Below are 6,151 nucleotides of genomic sequence, written 5' to 3' on the forward strand. Positions count from 1 at the left end.
TGTTATTTGTGGTCTGTAATTCTGTAATCTGTGGGACCACGTGCAGGCAAGGAGCTGGAGGAAAGATGGTTTGCATCTATGAAATGAATGCACAGTTCAAAAGTTTCCAAGCCATTTTAGGAGAAGGGAGGGGAAGCAATTAAGGTATTTAGGGGCATATTCAGGGAACTATGAACTTTAGCAGACGAGTGTCTTCTGAACACTGTAGTAAGTGTAGAACAGGTCATTTTTTTTCTATTGAAATTTGCAAAGCTCGCTAAAGCCTCGCTCACTCCTACGAGAAATATGTCTAGCTGGTTTGGGGTACGACTAAGCCTATGATCAAATAAGCACATGGATGTTTTGATAGTGCCTTTAAAATCGAAGCAAAAGGGCGGATAGTCTAAAGTAAGCACATATACAGACCATCACACACACACACACACACACACACACGCAACTGAGTAGATGGGATACATACTGGTCATTTCCAGTTGCGAAACCACTTAGCTTATAATGTGCATTGATCTCTCCCTCCTTCCCTCGATTTAATTTGTTTTCTCCCTTGAAATTTCTGTGAGAAATTCACAATGGTAAGAATTAAAAGTCAGATCAGAGCGGAATTCTGTGAGGTCCGTGGCATTTTTTTTTTCTCCTTCTAAAGATGACGAAAAGAGAGACACCTGGATGCTTACAGCACTGATCAACTAGTTCGTCTCTAGTAAATACCTTCTCTATTTGCAGTGCTTTTTTTGTAAAAGAAAAAGGTGCCGGAACTCACACACGTCATACAACCCACCTTGCTTACCCTACAAGGTTCCATCAAAAAAAGGTGCCGGAACTCCGTTCTGAGCGTTCTATGAGGAAAAAAAGCTCTGTCTATTTGTATGCAGGAGGGTGGTATGGGTTTGAAAGTGGTTTGTTTATCTTGGCCAGGTTGATTGAGCTCTAGCTGGGCCAATAAAAGAAGTCAAGAGATGCATCCCATTAGGTTAAGCTATAAAATGGATCCAGGCACACGGAAAAGTTACCTCTTGCATTAATAGTGTTATGAAAGCTGTGCTATTCTTCGTTGTCTTTTCTTTGAAGTTTGCATTTAAAATAGACTAAATGGCCTTGAGATGGTAGTAAATTATTCAGATCTTTGAAGTAGCTGGCACCGACCAATTAGCAGACCCTGGAAACAACAGATGTCTTCCCTTTAGGGCTTATATCCAGCCCATGTGGGTCACTAGGAACCCCCCCCCCATAGATGTTAGCTGAGATTTTGTGTTTGCAGTTAGGAGAAAGCTTCTAGCGGACAGTTTGATGCTGGGTTGGGAGAATCTGCCAAAATAGGAAGGATTTTAGGTCCGTCCAGCCTTTTTATTTTTATTTTTTTTAAAACAGATGGGACAGTTGCTCTGCTCACCATATACGTTAGAGATTTTATCCAAAGTTTAGTTTGGTGTTTTGAATGATCCGATTGACCAACCTTTCTTTCACTCAAGGTATCGCAATTCTCAAGGGACGCGGTGGCTCAGTGGGTTAGGACGCTGAGCTTGTCGATCAGAATCCCGAGTGCCACGTAACAGAGTGAGTGCCTGTTACTCGTCCCAGCTTCTGCCAACCTAGCAGTTTGAAAGCACGTAAAAATGCAAGTAGAAAAATAGGGACCACTCCGGTGGGAAAGTAACAGCGTTCCGTGCGCCTTTGGCGTCTAGTCATGCTAGTCACATGACCACGGAGACGTCCTCGGACAAGCGCTGGCTCTTCGGCTTTGAAACGGAGATGAGCACCGGCCCCTAGAGTTGGAAACGACTAGCACGCATGTGCGGGGGAACCTTTACCTTATCGCAATTCTTGTGTTGGACTAGAAACCCAAAGGTATATATTGCCAGTGACAGGATGGAGCTGATGTGATTTTTGAAAAGGTCCCAAGAATCAAGCAAGACCTACGGAATTACTTCTGAGCAGTTCCTTTTATGTCCCTCACCCCTAGGCTGAATCTTGCCCATCTAAAGCAAGCTACTTGCATCATTGTAGATATACTTTGCTGGGGAGAAATCAAACTATCTAAACTTCACTGGAATGTGGCCCCTCCCTGCTGGGAATCCAGACTACCTTCCACCACAGTAGACTCGGGCCTTGTTAGTTCTCATCAGGAAATGTCTGGTGTGTAGACAAGACTGCAGGCTCCGTATCTCAAAAAAGGACAATGGCCATAGATTTCTGTCTTGTTTCCCAGAGGGACAACATAAAAGAGTTCAACTTGAACTGTTGAAAGCTTTCTCACCCAAACAGGGTTCACCTTGAAGCTGTGAAGTGCAGGGACGTGCTCGCTTTAGAACAATGGAGGTCCCCTCCACATTTGTTTTCTTTTAACTAGCCTGCTTATTTTATTTTGATCGAACTGCAGGTTTGCCGGTTTGCAATCCCTGTGTGTGTGTGTGTGTGTGTGTGGTTTTGGTTCCGTTTTTTCCCCCCTCTTTTTTTTTCTTCTTAACTTGAAGCCTTAATATTTTACTTCTTTGAAATAAGCAACAGAGGGCAGAGTGGAGAAAACCAGATGCTGCTGTATTTCTGCTTGGGTTTAATAATAGACTTTAGTCCCTGCAGTTAAAAAAACACACACACACACACACACACACACACACATCAAGCATCAAAGACAAAGAGAAGGGCTTGTGAAGTCGACAGGGATAAGAGATCACAGAGGATTCCTTGGGGATGTATATATATATTTTTTGCGGGAACAGCTGGTTAAAGTTCAGCAAATTTTTTCAGAGCTATCGAATTCCCAAGTCATCTTTTTTTTTTGTTCCCTGAGCAGATATCCTCCTGTTTAAACACACACACACACACACACACACTCAACAAACACACACAGACAAAACTATGCAGAAGTATGCTTTAATGTTGAAAACCTGATATGCAGCCAAGTGGGTGTGCTAGAAAAGAATAAGAAACAAGAAAAGCCTAGCTAAGGTTTTGTAAATATTTGCTCATCGTATTTGTACAATGGGGAGAGGGGTCTATAAGCAAGACCCTCTCGGTGAGGATGGCAGTCTTGCAGACAAAAGCTGAACAGGGGCCACAATCTTGTTTGACTGCCTCTGCACCCCAGCCTGGGATTAGGGACAGAAAGAATCTAAAGACTTGAAAGGGCAGATGTTGCTATTAAAATCATGGTTCAAGGACCTTGTTGTTGGAGAGACCTCCTAACAGTCTGTGTTCACCTGTTCTATCTCAAAACTGTTTGGAATGTAATCTGTCCAGGCTTCGTGAAACTTTGTGTCTGTAATTCTCATCATCTCTTGTCGCTTTAGTCTCAATACATATGTATATATTTTTCAATCCGGCTTTGAAGGTGGCTTCCTTACGTTTCCTTCTTTTGCCGCTGAATCTCACCGTTGCTGGGTAGGGGGAGACGGTGTGTGTGTGTGCGTGTGAGTTCAGTTTTGAATGCCCAAGTTGGGAAATTCTGAAATAGTATTGGGGGTAAAAGGATCTACCATCATCATCACCACCACAACTAGCTGTCCAAATCTGGAGCGATTCAGATTTGTTTAGCATCCTAGAATGACACAACTTGTCAATCCTTCTCATTTCAACCCATTTAAGGGAATGAAGGAAGGGGCTGGTGTGAGCAGCTGGTCCTATAAGACAGAAGAAACCAATGGATTGATGGTGAATCAGCCCTCTGTGTAACTCATGTAGACCTCTAGCGTCCTCAATGGCTCATGGATATCCATCTTAACATCACCAGCTGTCTTGCCCACTGGATTCTTAAAAATGGTGGTTAAGATCCTTTTAATTTGAATAAGTCAGTGGTGGGATTTTGATGTGCTGAAAATGAAACAAAACACATGAACTTTGACACTGTAGAATGCTTGAAGACCCCACAAGGGTATCAAAAGACACAAGAAAAAAAAAGAATATTATTAGTTGAGGGCTAGGTAAGAGAATAGTTGAGGGCTAGAGAGAGAATAGATGATAGACAGATGAGAGAAACAAATGGTAGATCAGAGAAAGAGAGATAGATGATAGATAGATAGATGGATGATAGGTAAATGATATTTTGATGAGAAACAGATAAATGGTAGATGAAAGATTGAGAAAGATATAAATGATTGATAGATAGAAAGAAAGAAAGAACAGTCCAAGACCAATACAGAGAGTATAATAGCCAATTACAGTCCCAAAATATAAGAGAATTAGTCTTAACAATGGATTACTTGGTATATTTCTCTTGGCAAGGTTAATGCAGCCTTATGGCAAGATATAACATTTAGCAATTAAAAGGGTATCATTAAGAAAAGCTTCTAAATAACATTGATTGGAACTGCCAAGTAATTAGGAGCCGAATTAATGGAGAATGCAGCTCGCTCATAATATTTACACTTTAAAAGGGCACGTGCTACCATTTCATTTTTCCCCAGAGGAGCCAGGGCATTTGCACTATGAGAATCTGATTGTACATATTATATATTTATATTTATTAAATTTTTATACCGCCCTTCTCCCGAAGGATTCAGGGTGGTGTACAGGGCAATAAATATTAAAAAAAAACAAAGTAGAAAAGTTAAAAAACAAATAATTTATGCCCGATATATACAATAGTTAAAACCATGTTAAAAACCCAACCCCAAACCCATCAGACCATTGTACTGCCTAATATATATGGGGTTATTTTAGCAGGGATAGTACAGTCTCCATCTCAGTTTGGAGAAGAGCTAGACTTTCCGTGAGCCTCAGCTAAATCTTAACTCAGTCCCTAAAGATCTGAAAAATTAAGAAGATGGAATGGGATAACCATCAAACATAACTGGAGAATAATCTTCTTCTGCTGCTTTCTTTCCATTTCAACATAAATTAAAGTGAACTTAACTGAAAGACGTTGCCAATTTAGGGTAAGATCTACTTTTTATGGAGGGCAAAAGCGTGGGGAAAAAATTCTTGCGAAGTGCTCGCAACAATGGAGGGTACAAAATACAATTAAATCATTCATAAAAACTCCAGTTGCCTTAAATTTCTGGACTTCTTTCCCTGAACAATATGGAGAGTTAGGGAACCCCTCCGAAGAATATGAACTAAACACAATATGGTCTCGCTTGCTCAACAGTGCCAGTTAATTGTGTAAAAGAAAATATTTGGACAGGATTGTCCTAAACTGGTGCTCTTACGGAATTATCTCTCTCAGCTAAATGTTTCTATTTTAAGTCCAGTCTTACACTGCCTGCTGCTGCAAAACAGAACTGTCTTGTCATTTGTAACCAAAATATCAGCACTGCTGCCAGTCAGTCATTGTGGATTTTTTGACAGCTTGGATGGAAACCAGCTGCAAAAAAAAAGCTCAATCCAACGACATTGGGAAAGTTCTCTTTGTCAGCATCCACGCCACATTTTGGTTATGCAGATATAAAACCACATCATTTGGGAAGATTAGAAACGAGATCTCCGCTTTGCTGGAGCAATTCACCATTAATTAAATAATATCTTAATATTTAATGCTTCTCTGGCTGCCCAGTGTCCAAAACTGCTTCTCTCTATCCATTCCAAGGATTAGCAAGAGTTTATACCACTGTTTTTTCAATCCCAGCAACTTTTAAGAGGTGGTGGACTTCAACTCCCAGAATGCCCCAGAGATAACCCATGGACTTCAATTCCCAGAATTCTCCATGTCGGCTAGGGAATTCTGGGAGTCGAAGTCCACCCCTCTTCAAGTGGCCGAGTTAAGAAACACTGGCATAAGAGAAGGCAGCCTTCGAGACACAGAGAGGACTACAGCTCCCATCAGCCTGGCCCACGGCAAGACAGCATGGAAGGGGGGAAGCCCAAGGCATTAGGGTGGGAAAGGGAGCATTCTTGCAGGGTTTACGGCCCACGGAGCAAAGTGGCGCCTCCCGGCCTAGGCTACCGCTCTGCCATCATTCCCTATCCGGCTGTGGATGACGGGTGCAGGAATCCGCCACCCTGGAGGAAGCGAACCCGCTCCTCCGCTTCGAAAATAGTCCCTCCTCCTTCGAGGCGGAGGCACTGCGGGACGGCTCACCGAGGTCTTGGGCGGAGGGATCTTTCTCCTTCCAAGGAGGCTCCGCCCCCTCGGCTCCGCAGCTTCTTTTCCGAGCGGCCTGGTCCCTTCGGGGGTTCCTTCAGCCCCGCCCCCTTCCCTCAGGCCGCCCAATGGCGG

At 42.7% G+C, this 6,151-nt stretch overlaps 1 protein-coding gene across 1 annotated transcript in view; it reads left to right on the plus strand.

Annotated features, from left to right (window-relative positions):
* Positions 1–3,315, plus strand: part of ZDHHC8 (zDHHC palmitoyltransferase 8) — a 65,954-nt gene extending 62,639 nt beyond the window's left edge. The window contains exon 12 of the transcript XR_014493732.1: positions 1,470–3,315. The gene's annotated coding sequence lies outside the window, so the exon portion shown is untranslated. The remainder of the gene's footprint in view (positions 1–1,469) is intronic.
* The last annotated feature ends 2,836 nt before the right edge of the window (positions 3,316–6,151 follow it).

This window comes from Vipera ursinii, assembly GCF_947247035.1.
Source record: "Vipera ursinii genome assembly, chromosome: 14".
Classification (NCBI taxonomy): Eukaryota; Metazoa; Chordata; class Lepidosauria; order Squamata; family Viperidae; genus Vipera; species Vipera ursinii.